The 18,035-nt window shown below is 40.5% G+C and overlaps 1 long non-coding RNA gene across 6 annotated transcripts in view; it reads right to left on the bottom strand.

Annotated features, from left to right (window-relative positions):
* Window positions 1-16,695, bottom strand: part of LOC134738255 (uncharacterized) — a 31,490-nt gene extending 14,795 nt beyond the window's left edge. For 3 of the 6 annotated variants that reach the window (XR_010123863.1, XR_010123864.1, XR_010123862.1), the window contains exons 1-2: window positions 9,757-16,695; window positions 471-614 (exon numbers count right to left, since the gene is read on the bottom strand). This is a non-coding gene — a long non-coding RNA (uncharacterized LOC134738255). Of the gene's footprint in view, window positions 1-470; window positions 615-1,053; window positions 5,284-9,756 lie in introns of those variants that run through there. The other 3 variants (XR_010123865.1, XR_010123861.1, XR_010123866.1) reach the window with 3 other exon arrangements.
* Between the last annotated feature and the right edge of the window lie 1,340 nt (window positions 16,696-18,035).

Below are 18,035 nucleotides of genomic sequence, written 5' to 3' on the forward strand. Positions count from 1 at the left end.
GGCTGGTCTCAAACCCCTGACCTCAGTTGATCCACCTTCCTCAGCGTCCCAAAGTGCTGGGATTACAGGAATGAGTCACCACCCTCAACTGATTCAGTATACTTTCTATCAAAATACCAATGAAACTTTTTGCAGAAGTTTTAAAATATTCTACAATTTTTATGGAATTTCAAGGGATCACAAACAGCCAAACAATATTGGGGAAAAAAATGTAAAGATAGAGGCATCATACTGTCTAATTTCAAAATATACTACAAAGGTATAGTAACCAAAACACTTTGGGACTGACATAAAGACAAATGAATGATGAAACAGATGAGAGAGTCCAGATATAAGACCTCATGGGTTTAGTAAACATATTTTTAAAAAGTATTCCAGGAATTCACAATAAGGAAAGAACAGTCTCTTCAACAAACAGTATTGGGAATAATAAAAATTCATAGGGAAAAAATAACAAAGTTAGACCTTACCTTGCACCAAATAAAAACATAAACTCAAGGCTGGGTGTGTTGGCTCACACCTGTAATCCCAGCACTTTGGGAGGCTGAGGCAAGTGAATCACAAGGTCAGGAGATCAAGACCATCCTGGCCAACATGGGGAAACCACGTCTCTACTAAAAATACAAACAAAAATTAGTTTTCAGTGGTGGCACATGCCTGTAGCTCCAGACACTCGGAAGGCTGAGGCAGGAGAATCTCTGGAACCTGGGAGGCAAGAGTTTCAGTGGGCCGAGATCATGCCACTGCCGTCTAGCCTGGCGACAGATAAAGACTCCATCTCAAATAAAGAAATAAACTCAAAATAACAAATTTTTTGTAGTTATTAAAATGGAATTTTTAACTTTATTTTTCAGATCGTTTGCTATAAGCATACAGAAAGCTAATATTTTGTTGATTTTCTGCAATGTTATTGAATTTGTTTAGTAGCTCTAATAGTTTTTGGTGTAGTGTTTAGAGTTTTTCACATATAAGATTATTTTGTCCACAATCAGAGACCATTTGACTTCGTCCTTTCCAATTAGTATGAGTTTTATTTCTTCCTCTTGCCTAATGTCCTTGGCTAGGACTTCCCGTACTATGTTGAATAAGAGGGCTGAAAGTGGGGGTGATTTGTGTTGTTCCACATGTCAGAGAGAAAGCTTTCAGCTTTTCCTTGCTCAGTATAATGTTAGCATTGCTTTGTCATAAATGAACTTTATTGTGTTGAGGCACATACCTTCTATTCCTAATTTGTTAAGAGTTTTCATCATAATGAATATTGAATTTCATCCAACGCTTCTTCTGCATACGCAAAAGTTACAAAAATTAAAATACTTAATGTGATGGTCAATACAGGGTGTCAAATTGATTGGATTGGAGGATAGAAAGCATTGATCCTGGGTGTGTCTGTTAGGGTGTTGACAAACGAGATTAACATTTGAGTCAGTGGGCTGGGAAAGGGAGACCCACTCTTAATTGGGTGAGCACCATCTAAGTGAATAGAAAGCAGGCAGTGAATAGAAAGCAGGCAGAAAAATGTAAAAAGGAGAGACCGGCCTAGGTTGCCAGCCTACATCTTTCTCCTGTGCTGGACGCTTCCAGCCCCCAAAAACAAGACTCCAAGTTCTTCAGCTTTGGTACATGGACCGCCTCTCCTTGCTCCTCAAACTTGCAGACAACCTATGGTGGGATCTTGTGATCTCTCCAGGGAAGCCCGACTAATACACCTAGCAAAAAACTTAACTAAAAAGGTAAAGGATCTCTATTCTGAGAACAACAAAACATGGATAAAAAATATAAAATACAAATGAATACATGAAAAAATCTTGTGTTTATACACCGGAAGACTACTGTTAATATAGCTACCCAAAGTGATCTACAGACGTCACGTGATTCTTATCAAAATATCAATGACATTTTTTCAAAGAAGTAGAAAAAATATTTTAAATTTATGTGGATCCACAAAAAACTCTGAATAGACAAACAACTTTGAGCAAAATAAGCAAAGCTAAAGGCATCACTTTATCAAACTTCAAAACTTCCTATAAAGCTATAGTAACCAAAACAGCACTGTACTGCCATAAAAACAAACAAATAGACTAATGTGCCCAATAAGCCCAGAAGTCAATTTACGCACCTAAAGCCAACTGATTGTCAACAAAATTGCCAAGCACACACTTTAGGGAAAAGCTAATCTCGTCAATAAATGGTGCAGGGCCATTTAAATATTTATATTCAGAAAAGTTATACTAGACCATTGGGCCTTGCCATATATGAAAATCAACTCAAAATAAGACTTAAATGTAATGCCATAAATTATGAAACTATTAGAGAAAAACATAAAAAAAGCTTTATAACATTGGACTGGGAAAGGATTATTAAAATAAGATGTCAAAACATACGCAACAAAATCAAAAGTAAGCAAACAACATTATGTCAAACTAAAATGCTTTTTCATATTAAAAAAACAACTAAAAGATTGAAGAGACAGCTTAGGCAATGAAACAAAACGTTTTCAGGCTATACATATGACAAAACGCTAATATTCAGAATATAAAAGAAACTTTAAAATCTCAAAATAAATACACTTATAATCTAATTTAAAAAATGCAAAAGATCTTAACAGACGTTTGTCAAAAAGAGATACAAAAATGGCTAACTGGAACATAAAAAGATGTTCTACATTACTAATCACCAAAGAAATGCAAATCCAAACCGCAATGAGCTACCACCTCATTCCCATTAGAATGGCTATAATAAAAATAAATAAATAAATAATTAAAAAGTACTAATGAGTATATAAAAACTAGTGAATGTATGCATTGTTGGTGGAATTGTAAATTAGTATGGCCATTATAGAAAATAGTATGGAGGTTTCAGAAAGAAATTGAAAATAAATCTATTATATGATTCAGCAATTTTACTCCTGGCTGTATATCCAAAAGAAAGGATATCACTGTGTCGAAAAGGTATTTGCATTCTCATGTTAATTACAGAACTATTTATAATAGCTTACATATGGAATCAATTCAAATGTACAGCAACAGATAAATGGATAAGGAAAATGTAATTTATATACACAGTGAAATCCTATTCAGCCATAAGAAGGGATAAAATTCTGTCAGTTAATAGAGCATGGATGAACCTTGAGCATAGCATGTTAAGTAAAATAAGCCGCAGAGAGAAACACAAGTACTTTATGATCTTATTATCTCACTCATTTGTGTAACCTGAAAAAAAGGGTTGATATAAGCAAAGAGTACAACGCGGGTTGTACTGAATAGGAGGACTGAAATAGGAGGATGGGAAAAGGCTGCTTAACAAGTATTGTGTTACAATTAGACAGGAGAAAGAAGTCTTTGTTTTTTATTACACGGTAGAATAATAATAATTAATGAAAAGGTATCGCATATTAAAAAATACCTAAAAGAGACCAGTTGTGGTGGCACATTGCTGCAATCCATACATTTTGGGAGACTGAGGTGGGAGAATCACTTGAAGACAGAAGTTCAAGATGAGCCTGGACAACATAATGTGACCCTGTCTCTGTGAAAAATTAAAACATTATCCAGGCATGGTGGCAGGTTCCTGTAGTCCCAGCTAATTGGGAAGCTGAGGTTAGAAGATTGTTTGAGGTTACTGTGAGCTAGGATTGCACCACTGCACTCCAGTCTGGGTGTTAGAGCAAGATCCTGTCCCTAAAAAAAGTTAATACATAAAGATAAAATAAAATAGCTAGAGAAGAAGCTTTTGAATGTTCTCACCACAAAAATAACACAAGCATGAGGCAATAAATATACTAAGTACTCTGATTTTTATTGCTATACAACATACATACATAATTGTTTCCCCCAAATATGTACAATTAAATGTGTCAATTTTAAAAAATGAAGACTATAATGTAAAACCTATAGCTGTAAAATTCCTAGCACAATACAGAAGGGTGAAGCTTCATGACAATTGGTCTTGGCAATAATTTGGGGGATGTAACATCAACGGATCAGACAACAAAAGCAAGGGAATACACATGGTACTAAATCAGTGTGAGAAAAATATCCCAAACAGGCAAAGCAGAACATGGAATAGATATATGCACAATTATGTACATTGTAGTATTACTCACAAACATACTACCTGGAAGCAAATGTACCTTTAAGGATGAGTAGATTCAACAAACAAGGCACGTATATTCACTGGGATAGCATTCAGCCTTAAATATAAGGAAATCTTGAAAAGTACTACAATAAGGACAAATCTTGAAAACATTCGGTAAAGTAAAACAAGACAGTCAAAAAGGAAAACCGTATAATTACATTTATATAAAATATTTAGTCAGTCAAACTCATAGAAACGAAGTGTTGTAGTCTCAGCAGTGCACCAAGATGTAACAGTATCTCTAGTCTGAGATCACACCCAGAGTTCTTTTTTCTACCTCTAAGGAGATTAAGGAGTGTGAACACAAAGGTGAGGTTGGAGTGAAAGTTTGATAAGCAAGAGAAAAAAGCTCTTTGCCAGCAGAGATAGGTGTCTGAACGGGGTGCCCTCTACGAGGCTGGGGTCCAGGGTTTTTATGGACTGGGAAGTGAAGGGAAGGGAATGTGCCTAATTCACAGACTGTCTTGAAAAACGTGTGGCTCCGCTTGGTCCATGACTTTGGCCCGGTACCAATCAGGGGCTGAAGGGATGATTCACAGATGCTACTTAGCTTGGCCCAGGACTTATCAGAAGATAAGGTGAAAGATCGGCCAAGCAGCTTGGCCCGGGAGCAATTAGGGGCTGAAGTAATTATTCGTAGAGATGAGACTTACAGTTCAAATAAAGGAGAGTATCGACGGGAATGCACCAGAGACCACTGTACTTATGCCCACAAAAGGAGAAGAAACATTTTCCTGGGAGCCCACTGACTGTACAAAGGGCAAAGGAGTTTCTTTTTTTCTTTTTCTGTTCTTTATTTCATTTTTTTTCTTTTTGAGACTTACTTTCTTCTTCTTATTTATTTATTTATTTATTTATTTATTTATTTATTTTGAGATGTAGTTTTGCTCTTGTTGCCCAGGCTGGAGTGCAATGGTGCGATCTCGGCTCACAGCAACCTCCGCCATCTGGGTTCAAGCGATTCTCCTGCCTCAGCTTCCCAAGTAGCTGGGATTACAGGCATGCGACAGCATGCCCGGCTAATTTTGTATTCTTAGTAGAGAGGGAGTTTCTCCATGTTGGTCACGCTGGTCTCGAACTCCCGACCTCAGGTGATCCGCCCGCCTCTGCCTCCCAAATTGCTGGGATTACAGGCATGAGCCAACGTGCCTGGACAAACAAAGGCATTTCTATGCCAGTTCGGTCTTGTTCCCTTAACTAAGTGGGCTGGAGGTTTGTACAAGTTTCTATCCAAATGGGCCAGAGGTTTTTCTATCTGTGCAGCCATGGGCAGGTCTGCATGCACAACACTAAGTGCTAGTTCCCTTGTTGGTGTCTGCAGCTTGATTTTTTCCAGGATTCATTTTATATTATGCAGGGATGAGACACTGACCCAAGGTCCAGGGACTTTCCAGGGACCCTTCTGTTGCTACCTACATAAAGCAAGCTAACTAACTTCTTTCACAAGTAATGAGTATTCACTTTTACTTTTGTAAGACAAAAATTATCTAAAACCTACTGCAAAACAATAGAACTATACTTACCACTTCTAAACCATATACTTAAAATGTTAGAAAGTGACAATGGCATGATTTTAACGACAATTAGAAACTTAAGACTACCTAAAACGCACAGTTACAAAATCTTCAAACATCCCCTTCAAATAATAAAGGGTTCTTCTCTCATAATTGCTTAGATTTAACTATAAGTTGATTGTGAATTTACGATTATTTTTCCCTGACTACTCACCAAGATAGAATAAAATAATCACTAGAAACCAAGAAAAGAGGGAAATTTATAGCAGTAGTGTCCACATCAAAAAGCTAGAAAGGGCCGGGCATGGTACCTCATGCCTGTAATTCCAGCACTTTGGGAGGCTGGGGCAGACAGATCACTCGAGGCCAGGTGTTCAAGACCTGCCTGGCCAACACAGCAATACCCCATCTCTACAAAAAAATACAAAAATTAACTGAGCATGATGATGCACATCTCTAATCCCAGCTACTCAGGAGGCTGAGACAGCAGAAATGACTTAAAACTGAGAAGTGGAGGTTGCAGTGAGCCGAGATCATGCCACTGTACTCCAGCCTGGGCAACAGAGTGAGACTCTCCCACAAGAAAAAAAAAAAAAATCCTAGAAAGATCTAAAGTTAACAGACTAACATCTTGATTAAAAGAACAAGAAGACCAAGTGAAAAAGAAACTGAAAGCTAGCAGAAAACAAGAAATAACCAAGATCAGAGTAGAGCTGAAGGAGATAGAGACACTGAAAAGTCTTCCAAAAAAAATAAACTCAACCAATCCAGGAGCTGTTTTTATCAAAAAAATTTATAAACTAGATGGAACACTAGCTAGACAAATAAATAAGAAAAGAAAGAACCAAACACAATGAGAAATAACAAGGCAGACATCATCACTGATCCCATGGAATTAAGAACAACCAAAAGAGAATACTGTAAACACCTCTATGCACATAAACCAGAAAATCTAGAAGAAATGGACAATTTATTGCAAAAAAAAACCCTCCACAAGACTGAACCCTGAATAGATCAATAATGTGTTCTGAAATTGAGGCAGTAACAACTAGCCTACCAAGCAAGCTGAATTTGACCAGAGGTACAAAGAGGACGTGGTACCTTTTCCCCTAAAACTACCAAAAAAAAATTGAAGACAAAGACGTTCTCTCTAACTCATTCTATTAGACCAGCATCATCCTGATACCAAATCCTAATATAGATACAACATCAACAACAACAAAACATCATGCTAACAGCTTTGATGAACACTGTGCAAAAATTCTCAATAAAATACTTGCAAACCAAATCCAGCAGCATGTTAAAAAGTGCATCCAACACAATGGAATTGGCTTTGTCCCCAGGATGCAAGGTTGGTTCAAAATATGCAAATCAATAAATGTGACACGTCACATAAAGAGAACTAAATACAAAAACCACATGATTATCTCAATAGATGCAGAAAAAGTATGCAATAAAATTCAACATTCCTTCACGTTTAAAATTCTCAATAAACTAGGAACTGAAGAAACATACCTCAAAATAATAAGCGCCATATACAACAAACCCACAGACAATATCATACTGAATGTGCAAAACCTGGAAACATTCCCCCTGAAAACTGGCACAAGAAAAGTATGTCTTCTCTCACCACTCTCATTCGACACAGTATCGGAAAACTTGGCCAGGAAAATCAGGACAGAGGAAGAAATAAAGAGTATTCTAATAGAAAGAGAGGAAGTCAAATTATCTTTGTTTGCAGATGACCTGATCATATATCTAGAAAGCCTCATCTTCTTAGCCCCAAAGCTTCTTAAGGTGATAAGCAACAGTAGCAAAATCTCAGGATATAAAATCAATGTGCAAAAGTAGCTAGCATTCCCATACACAAACAACAGGCAAGAAGGGAGACAAATAATGAATGAACTTTCATTCACGTTTGCTACAAAGAGAAAAAAATACCTAGGAATACAGCTAAGAAGGAAAGTGAAGGATCTCTTCAAGGAGAACTACAAACAACTGCTTAAAGAAACCAGAGTGGACACAAAACAAATGTAGAAACATTTCATGCTCATGGAGAGGAAGAATAAGTACCATGAATATGAGTGCATTGCCCTAAGTAATTTATAGATTCAATGCTATTCCCATTGGACTACTGACATTCTTCAGAGAATTAGAAAAAAAAAACTTTTAAAATTCATATGGAACCAAAAAAGAGACCAAACAGCCAAGCCAACCTTAAGGAAAAAAAAAAAAAAAAAAAAAAAAAAAAAAAAAAAGCTGAAAGCGTCACTGCCTAACTTCAAACTATACTAGAAGAGTACAGTAACCAAAACAGCATGGTACTGGTATAGAAACAGACACATAGACAAATGAAACAAAATAGAGAGCCTAGAAATAAAGCCAAAAACCTACAACAACCTGATCTTTGACAAAGTCAACAAAAACAAGGAATTAGGGAAAGATCTCCCTATTCAATAAATTGTGCTAGGAGAACTGGCTAGTCATATGCAGAAAATTAAAACTGGAACCCTTCCTAACACCATAGACAAAAATTAACTCAATATGGATTAAAGACTTAAATGTACAACTTAAAACTATAAAAACCTTAGAAGAAAAAATCTAGATAATACCACTCAAGATATAGGCAGGAGGAAAGATTTGATGACAAAAAGGCCAAAAGCAATAGCAACAAAAACAAAAATTGACTAATGGGGTCTAATTAAATTAACAGCTTCCGCAGAGCCAAAAAACTCTCATCAGAGCAGAGAACCTAGAGAATGGGAGAAAAATTTTGCAACCTATCCATCTGACAAACATCCAATACCAAGAATCTACGAGGGACTTGAAATTTACAAGAGAAAAACAAACAACCCCATTAAAAAGTGGTCAAAGGACATGAACAGACATATCTCAAAAGAAGACATACATGTGCCCAACAAACATGAAAAGCTCAACGTCACTGATAACTGGATAAATACACATCAAAACAACAATGAGATACCATATCACACCAATTACAATGGCTATTAATAAAAAGTAAAAAAAAATAAAAACAGATGCTGGTGAGGTTGTGGAGAAAAGGGAACACTTTTACACCGTTGGTGAGAGTGTAAATTATTTCAAGCATTGTGGCAGAGAGTGTGGAGACTCCTCAAAGACCTAGAAGCAGAAATACCGTTTGACCCAGCAATGCTATTACTGGGTATACACCCAAAGGAATAGAAATCTATTTTAAATATACATTTATGCGTATGTTCATTGCAGCACTATTTATAATAGCAACGTCATGTAATCAATCTACATGCCCATCAATGATTGATAGACTGGATAAAGAAAATGTGGTACACCTACACCATGGAACACTATAAAGCCATAAAATGTAATGAGATGGTGTCCCTTGCAGGGACATGGTTGGAGTTTGAAGCCATTAATCCCAGCAAACTAATGCAGGAACTGAAAACCAAACACCACCTATTATTATTCTAACTTACTAGCGGAAGCAGATCAATTAGAACACATGGACACACTAGGAAGAACAACACACACTGGACACCTGTTTCATGGCATGGGGGAGGGGAAGGAGAGCATCAGGAAGAATAGCTGCGGATGCTGGCCTTAGTACCTCGGTGATGAGATGATCTGAGCAGTAAAGCACAATGGCACACGTTTATCTATGAAAGAGACCTGCATATCATGCACATGGACCCCTAAACTTAAAATAAATGTTGAAAAAAATGTTTATCACATATGGACCCCTGAACTTAAAATAAAAGTTGAAAAAAATGCGTATCTGGTGGATTCTCTATGTTAGAAACAAACTGAGGATCCTGAAGCTCCCGCTGGGAGAATCGGGGCTGGGGGCACCCTGGGGAGCCGCTGCCAAGGCCGTCCACCATCCCTACAGGCCGCCTCCCTTCCCGGCCAGTGATGGAAAGAATAGGTATGTGAACAGCTGTGGAAGTCAGACTCTCGGGAACTGAATCAGGCCCCTGGCCATGACCCCCAACCCTGTCCAGCCAGCGTGCCCACCAGTCTTCCCACCCAGTCAGCCCAGCCTTCAGGATTGTTAGATGGAACAAGTCTCCATCATCACCCAGGCATGGAGGGAAGATGCCCTGGTCCTTACCAAGCAAGTCCTGGTTTCCAAAGTGCTCTCCGAAGAGGTCTCATGATTGTCACACCTTAGAAGGCCCCTTTCTGCTCTTCTTGCACCCAGCATGTTGGCCAGTCACGTTCCCCTGCTGAGCTCTCCACACATAAGGAGGTAGTCAACACCATTGCTAAGTCAATTCAGCTCCAGAGTCTCCAGTATCAGTTTTATCAGATCCCAGGAACCTGCCTGCTCCCAGAGGTGACAGAGAAAAATCAAGGAAGGATCTGTATGGGCACTGACTTGGATGAAACCCTTGTGCCTAGCTCCTTGAAGGCATTCAGCAATGCTGACTGCCTAATGCCTGTAGAGATTGAGGAGACCAGGCACCAGATCCATTTGCTCATGAGGCCTTATATGGATGAGTTCCTGAGATGACAGGAGGAACTGCTTAAATGTGTTTTTTTCATTGCTGTATTCATTCCAGCCTGAACAAGTACGCAGATCCTGTTAAGAGGTGACAGTGTGCTGGCAGTCCTCACAGCCCTCGCTCGCTCTCAGGGCCTCCTCTGCCAGGGCTCCCACTTTGGCGGCACTTGAGGAGCCCTTCAGCACACTGCTGCAGTGTGGGAACCACTTTCTGGGCTGGCCAAGGCCAGAGCTGGCTCCCTCAGTTTGCGAGGAGTTGTGGACGGAGAGGTGCGGGCGGGAACCGGGGCTGCACACAGTGCTTGTGGGCCAGCGCGAGTTCCGGGTGGGTGTGGGCTCGGTGGACCCCGCACTTAGAGTGGCCGGCCTGCCCCACCGGCCCTAGACAGTGAGGGGCTTAGAACCTGGGCCAGCAGTTGGTGTGCTCAATTTCTCACTGGGCCTTAGTTGCCTTCCCACGGGGCAGGGCTCTGGACCTGCAGCCCGCCATGCCTGACCCTCCCCCCACCTCCTTCGGCTCCTGTGCGACTGGAGCCTCCCCGACAAGCCCCACTCCCTGCTCCACAGCACCCAATCCCATCAACCACCCAAGGGCTGAGGAGTGCAGGCACACGGCACAGGACTGGCAGGCAGCTCCACCTGCAGACCTGGTGCAGGATCCAGTGGGTGAAGCCAGCTAGGCTCCTGAGTCTGGTGGGGATGTGGAGAACCTTTATGTCTAGCTAAGGGATTGTAAATACACCAATCAGCACTGTGTATCTAGCTCAAGGTTTGTAAACACACCAATCAGCACCCTGTGTCTAGCTCAGGGTTTGTGAATGAACCAATCAACAATCTGTATCTAGGTACTCTGATGGGGATATGGAGAACCTTTGTCTAGCTCAGGGATTGTAAAAACACCAATCAACGCCCTGCCAAAACAGACCACTTGGCTCTACCAATCAGCAGGATGTGGGTGGGGCCAGATAAGGGAATAAAAGCAGGCTGCCCGAGCCAGCAGTGGCAACCCACTCGAGTCCCCTTCCACATTGTGGAAGCTTTGTTCTTTTGCTCTTTGCAATAAATCTTGCTGCTGCTCACTCTTTGGGTCCACAATGCCTTTATGAACTGTAACACTCACCGTGAAGGTCTGCAACTTCACTCCTGAAGCCAGAGAGACCACGAACCCACTGGGAGGAATGAGCAACTCCAGACGCGCCGCCTTAAGAGCTGTAACACTCACCACGAACATCTGCAGCTTCATTCCTGAGCCAGTGAGACCATGAACCCACCAGAAGGAAGAAACTCTGAACACATCCGAATGTCAGAAGGAACAAACTCCGGACATGCCCCCTTTAAGAACTGTAACACTCACCGTGAGGGTCTGCAGCTTCATTCTTGAAGTCAGTGAGAACAAGAACCCACCAATTCCAAACACAGTGTGAAGGGTGTGCTGGACCAGTGTGGGGTGTTCTGGGGTGGCCTAGCCCATGAGTCATGTTTGTTCCACCAGGGCTGCTATGTCAAGGACCTCAGCCATCTGGGCACGGACCTGAGGAAAACTCTCATCCTGGACAACTTGCCTGCTGCTTACATCTTCCACACAGAGAATGCAGTGCCTGTGCAGTCCTGGTTTGATAACATTCCAGACAGCAGCTGCTGCACCTGATATCAATCTTTGAGGAGACGAGTGGAGCAGATGGTGTCTACACTAGCCTTGGGCAGCAGTGGGCCGTTAGCCTTCCCTGCTTCCCAGCAATGGCCACCGCAGTAGGGGATTTTCCCACACTGTGCCTTTATGATCAGCCTGAAAGAGTGAAGGCTGGAACACCTACCCACATGGGCCTGGAAAGAGTAAGAAATGATTGAAAAGAGCTTTAGGACAGCTTAGATGCCCAGTGAGGGAATGCCAGACCAAGGATACCCAGAGCTACCTGCCATCAAGTTGTTGGGTTCCCCAGATGTAGGTGTGAGAGAAAGAAAGAGAGCATGTATGTTTTGCCATGAACTGTGGCCCCAATATATAGTGTTTCAGTGGGGGAGAAGCTGAAGGACAAATACTTCCCAAGTTAGCTTGTCTCCTCTCCTGTCACCCTATGAGCCCCTGAGCTCCATAGGGATGAAGACTCTTGAAGGCTCCATTGTAAACCTGGTGTTTCCTCAGTGCTGCAAGGCCTATGCCGAGGAGAAAGGAAAGGTATACCTTTGGGTGTTCCAGACACACATCTTTCTGAAATATTTCTCCAGCCAGTTGTTGCAGACAAAAGACTACATTTCTGGGAAGATGGGGACTTATGTCCAGACCAGTACCCAAGCCATCAGGTCTTGTGGCCCAAAGGCTGTGCTTACTTAAGTCCAGCCAAGTGCCTGGGATGGATCTTTTCTGCATCTCCCCAAGACTCACCACTTAGCCTAGCCTCAAACCTGTGGGGAAGGAAGTTATCTCCCCACTCTGCAAGAGGAGAAATAACTGATTTTGGTTCTTTTGACTCTGTTTTAAAATTCTCTTTTAAAAAAAAGCCTATCTGAAACTGAAAAAAAAAAAAACAAACAAGGAAAAAAGATGTCAGACTTAAATAGGTGAAAAACACACAGATATATCTATAAGCAACAAACACAGCTAATTCACACATATATTAAACATCACTTTGAGATAAAGTGTACTGAGCTAAAAATTATCATTCAACTCATGATATCAAGCTTTAAAAGCAAGAATACAATTAACTGATCTGAGAAAACATACCCAAGAAAAGAAACGCAATAACACGCAATTGATCATAAGAAAAGAGATTTTAATACATAAAATCCTGAATACATCATAGATTTAAAAGAAAAAAATTTTTTTTTTTTTTTTTTTTTTTTTTTTAGGACAGAGTCTTGCTCTGTCGCCCAGGCTGGAGTGCAGTGGCGTGATCTTGGCTCTGCCCAGTGGGTTCACGCCATTGTCGTGCCTCAGCCTCCCGAGTTACTGTGAATACAGGCGCCCGCCACGATGCCCAGCTAATTTTTTGTGTATTTAGTAGAGACGGGGTTTCACCATGTTAGTCAGGATTGTCTTGATCTCCTGACCTCGTGATCCACCCTCCTCGGCCTCCCAAAGTGCTGGGAATACAGGCATGAGTGATCACACCCGGCCAAAAAATGACTCTTTAGATATCTACACCATTCAACTGCGTGCACTCATGAAAAGCAGACATTTTAAGTCATTGGAATTTAATAAATTGCAGTAAAATTATACAGAAAATACATTACAATCATTAATAACAGGCTCTAAAGAGATGAATTTAATTAATAATCATTAAAAAGATAGGAGAATTTAATTATGTCCTCAATATATTTCTGCTCTTCTTACCACAAAATATAATAAAACTATATGACTATAATATAGCTTTCAGGAGCTAAAAAAGCCTTATGTTTCGAAATAAAAGAACAACAAAAATTTTGCAAAATACGCTGAGCATTACTGAAGTATAAAGTAAATATCTGGAATGAAAATATACCATCATTTAGATACAGACTAAAAAAAAAATATAAATGTTAATGATTCCTTTCTGCCTGCAGTGAGCTTGAAATTACAACCAAAAATTTTAATAAATATGTTGCACCTACAAGAAATTTTATTAATAGCTTACATAATGTGTAAATTTGAGCAATTTATTTTAGAATTTTTGAATCTAAAAATCACCAGCTTGACATTCATTTCAAAAAGTGAAATATAAACGAGAGTAACATAAGCAGCATGACAGAATGGGTGGTTCTGCGTGCACATCCCCCACAACATAATGCAGCTGCCACAGCAAACATAAGTGCTTTCATGAAAGCTTTGGAATCCAGTTCATAGTATGTGACACCCAGCTGGAGGCAAAGACCAAGGAACACATCTTCAGAGGGTAACCACTTGACCAAGTGGCAAGCTTGCCAATCATGGTCCCGGCTTCAAAACCGAATACTGCCACATCTTACTGTAGACTTGCCTATAACTCCTTTGACCTTGGTCCTGCCACTGCAACTATCTGCCAAAAACACAAGAGAATTTATACTCACCTGAGACAGCTGACAGGCCGGCAGAACTTGGTTCTCTCTATAGTCCCTGAATCAGGCAAAACCTACCTTCTTTACTTCTCCAGCCATGGTCTAGAAGAAATCTTCACATTGATAAGATGAAATGCTAACTAACACTATGAGAAATACTAAAGTATAAATGTCACTAAAAATGCTAAATACATACCGAAATTCAGAATACTCTAAATTGTTATCATCTTAAACCAGACTATTAAAATACAAGATGTTTTATATAAGTCTCTTGATAACCACTAGGAAAAAACTGTAATAAAAAAAGAGAAAGTAATTAAAGCATATACAAACAACAAAAATTACACATTGGACATGGTGGCTCCTGCTTATAATTCCAACACTTTGGGAGGCCAAGGTGGAAGAATCATAAGCTCCTTGGGTGTTGTGGTGTGTGTCTGTAGTCCAAGCTACTTGGGCGGCTAAGTTGGGAGGATTGCTTGAGCCCAGGAGTTTGAGGCTACAGTGAGCTGTGATATGCAACTGCACTTCAGTCTGAGCAAGAAAGCGTAACTTTGTCTCAACAAAAATTAACAGTACCACAGGAAAGACAGAACCAGAAAAAAAAGAAGCAAATTTAAAATGGACAGAAAACCACAAATTTACAATGGTAACTGCTTACCTATCACTACCTTACAAATAAAAAGATTAAATTATCTACTAAACAGATACTGCTGTAGACTGAATGTCATCTCCAAAATTTAGGATAAAATTTAATAGCCAATGTGTTAGAATTAAGAGGTGGAACCTTTAAAAATTAATTAAGCTATAAGAACTCTGCCCTCATGAATGGACTAATGTTCTTATTATGGGAATGGGCTAAATATAACAAGAATGGATCTGTTATATATTTAAAAAAAAGCTCTCTCTCCCTCACATCTTTGGCCAAGTTATTATCCAGCAACTAGACCTTCAACAGATACCAGTATCATGTTTCTTGCCTTCCCAGCCTCCAGAATTATGAGTCAAACAAAATTCTATTCTTTATTACCAGTCTGTGATATTCTGTTACAGCAGCCAAAAGACACTAAAGCAGACAGAGTAGATAAATGAATCTTTTAAACCTGGTAATATGCTGCTTACAGGAGACTCAATTATGAATTAAGAGCATAGGCTAAAAGTGAAAGGATAGAAAATGATATTACATGCAAATAATAATCAAAGGAGTGCAATGGTAGTTATGCTTAAATTAGACAAAATAGACTTTCTAGCAATGTCTCTCATATGCATGAAATGAGTTTACCATACTATAATAATAGAGGTTAATTTGTCAAGAGAATATAGCGATATATATTTATGTGCCCAAAAGGGAGGCTTCTAAATATAAAAAGCAAATATTGCCAGAACTGTAGGGAGAAGTAGAAAGAAATCCAATAATAGAAAACTTTAATGAAATGTATAGTAAAGGACAAATAGTTAATAGCATTGTAAATTGGCAAGGGAAAGCTGGTCTCATGTGTTGCATTTGAGAATGCAGCAAAGAAAGTAGGACCTTATAATTTTACTGCAAGTCTGAGTTAGGCTGAAAAACAGGGTGGTCGATTAGAGGCTCCATTTGCCATACATTAAAAAAACAGGAGGAAACCAGTCCTCTTCTGGAGTGTTCAAATAATTAAAGAGCAGAAAACTAGACTAAAGTGGCTCTAGTGCCCTGTGTTCATAGGTTAAAAAAAAAAATTTAAAACCTAACTCAAATACATTTCCTATAAACCATTATCTTAGCCTGAAACAAAATGCAGATTTAACCAATGACAAACATACAATTAACCTCTGAATATGTAACTAGGAAATTTCCATCTGGATAGTTCAAATAAGGCGATTACATAACTGGAAACAATTTATGAATTTGGGTTGCTTTCTCATGCATCTTATAAAAGCCTTTCCTTTATGCCCCTCTGGTGGACCACAAATCATGGCTGGGTGCTTTCCATTTCAGCAATCACCGTTTGTTCAGATAAACTGGTTAACGTTTTAACATAGACTCCCGTTAATTTTTAACAAGAGAGACTGTGGACCCCACAGGCCGCAGCTCCTCCCACGCAAACACCCAGTCGTGGTTTTTCCCTGATGACCTACCTGGCATCCCTGAACAATCTGGGAAATAGTCATGGCTGTGGGCGCAGAGCAGGGCGCTGCCCAGGGACAGGACCGAATGGGCCGGGCCGGACGTGGGGGTCCTCGCTGCTGGCCCAGCGGCCATCTTGCAGCCGCAGGGGATTGAGGGCCAAGCTGCGGGAGACTGGGAGCTAACCGTGGGGAGGCCGGTCCTGCCGGTTTCTCAGGCTGCTCTCCCCTCTCAGGATGCCGAACCCCGCATACTCACCATTTCCCAGCTTCCATGATGTCCTGGCACCTTAACTGTGCGTCCCCAAGGACCTACACAGCACAGAGCAACAGGCTGTGAGAGAGTAGCCCGGGGCTCCCAAGGTGGAGGAGACGAAAGAGGAGACGGATCCCAAGCTCCTGTGCCAGCGCCAGCGAGAGACAAAGACCCCGCCAAACGCCGGAAGCCACGCCCTCATTTCCTCTCCTCTCCCACTGCGCGCCTGATTGGGCGGTTCCCACATCAGTGTCACTGATTGGATAAAACTCCAGGACTCACCCACCCCCGCCTGACTCCTGCCCCTACCTCAACTCCCCCTCAGCGTTAGTGCATTTTTGTTAGTTTGTTTTACTTTAAGTTCTGGAATACATGTGCAGAACGTGCAGGTTTGTTACATAGTTTTACATGTGCCATGGTGGTTTGCTGCATCTATCAACCTGCCATCTAGGTTTTAAGCCCCACATGCATTGGGGATTTGTCCTAATTTTCTCACTCCTCTTGACCTCAATCCCCTAACAGGCCCCAGTGTGTAATGTTTCATTCCCGGTGTCCATGTGTTCTCATTGTTCAACTCCCACATATGAGTGTGAACATATGGTGTTTGGTTTCATGTTCCCGTGTTACGTTGCAAAGATAATGGTTTCCAGCGTCATTCACGTCCCTACAAAGGACATGAACTCATTCTTTTTATGGCTTAATATTACTTCATGGTGTATATGTGCCACATTTTCTTTTTCCAGTCTATCAATGATGGGCATTAGGGTTGGCTCCAAGTCTTTGCTGTTGTAAACAGTGCTACAATAGACATATGAGTGCATGTGTCTTTATGCTACAATGATTTATATTCCTTTGGGTATATACCCAGTCATGAGATTGCTCGGTCAAATGGTATTTCTGGTTCTAGATCCTTGAGGAATCACCACACTGTCTTCCATAATGTTTGAACTAATTTACACTCCCTCCTGCAGTGTAAAAGCGTTTCTATTTCTCCACTGCCTCACCAGCATCTGTTGTTTCCCGACTTTTTAATAACTTCCATTTCAAATGGTGTGAGATGGTATCCCATTGTGGTTTTGATTTGCATTTCTGTAATCATCAGTGATGATGAGCTTTTTTCTTTTTTCTTTTTGTGTGCTTGTGGACCACATAAATGTCTTCTTCTTCTTCCTCTTCTTCTTCTTTTCTTTTTATTTATTTTATTTATTATTATTGTTTTTAAGATGGAATCTTGCTCTGTTAGCCAGGCTGGAGTGCAGTGGCAGGATCTCGGCTCACTGCAACATCTGCCACCCAGGTTCAAGTGATTCTCCCGCCTTAGCCTCCCGAGAAGTTGGGATTACAGGCCACCTGCCAATACACCCCGCTGATTTTTTGTGTTTTTAGTAGAAACGCAGTTTCACCATGTTTCCCAGGCTGGACTTGAACACCTGATCTCATGATCCACCTGTCTCCACGGCTGAACGTGCTGGGATTACAGGTTTCATCAATCACGCCCAGCGAAATGTCTTCTTTT

This window comes from Pongo pygmaeus, chromosome 16, assembly GCF_028885625.2.
Source record: "Pongo pygmaeus isolate AG05252 chromosome 16, NHGRI_mPonPyg2-v2.0_pri, whole genome shotgun sequence".
NCBI lineage: Eukaryota > Metazoa > Chordata > Mammalia > Primates > Hominidae > Pongo > Pongo pygmaeus.